Genomic DNA, 1,081 nt, shown 5'->3' on the forward strand with positions numbered 1-1,081 from the left:
GGGCACCGGCCGGGGTCTGTGTGCGGGGCACCGGCCGGGGTCTGTGTGCGGGGCACCGGCCGGGTCTGTGTGCGCCTCAGTCCCGGCGCTGGGAATTGCAAAGTGCTTCGTTCCACAGCGGGACGTGGCGTTGTGCTCCACAGGCAAAGCTCCGTGTCCCGCCCCTGCCAGCAGTGCGGTGGTGCTCGAGACACGGCTCAGGGCAGGGATTTGTTGGGCTCCGCTGATGTGTCTGCCCTGGGGTAGAAATGCAGCAGCGGGAAGGAGGTGGTTGGTTCTGATACATGTAACAGTCGCAGTACAGTTTGTGGTGTTTTAATGTAGGTATTTCACAAGTCTGTCACCGTTTCTGGAAATCTGCAGGTTGTTAGAGATCTTCCTCTGTGTTACTTGAGAGCTCCTTGACACGCTAGGATATGCAACTCTTGTTCTGATTTCACCTTGACCCTTAAATCATGAAAAAGCATGTTTGAATTTCCTACCAAAATTGCATCAGTGTTGTGTTTTTACCCCCTTCTATAATACGATGGTGCTGCCTTCTTTCCCACTTTTGTGACCTGTTCCATGTGATGACACTTCAGGTGATACTCTGATATATATATTTTATGTAGAGAATGTAATGGTTTTTAAAGCATGTAATGAATCCTATTTGTTAAAATCTCATAAGCACCAGAATCTTGCTGTTGGTTAAGCATGGAGAGAAACATGTAACATTTTATCTTATTGTTTGGGTGCTTCCAGTTCAGATAGTTAAATAAATTGTTTCAACAGTAAAGAAACCATACATAATTTTCCAGATCTTCTCAACTTACTTTTGACTGGCAGGAGTTTGGCTTTTTTATTTTTTTTTCTGACAGTGAAGTAAGTGGCAAGATCTGCATGTCTCTTTTTTATCTGTGAGATCTTTAGATATGTCATTGTATGTGGGGAGTGGTCCCTAACATGAGAAGGATGTGGACCTGTTGCAGCCCCTTCCAGTGCCTAAAGGGGCTCCAAGAGAACTGGAGAGGGACTTTGGACAAGGACATAGATGACAGGACAAGGGGGAATGGCTGTCAACTGTCAAAGGGCAGGTTTAAAT

The sequence above is a fragment of the Corvus brachyrhynchos genome, unplaced genomic scaffold (assembly GCF_000691975.1).
Source record: "Corvus brachyrhynchos isolate BGI_N302 unplaced genomic scaffold, ASM69197v1 scaffold4, whole genome shotgun sequence".
NCBI classification, from domain to species: Eukaryota; Metazoa; Chordata; class Aves; order Passeriformes; family Corvidae; genus Corvus; species Corvus brachyrhynchos.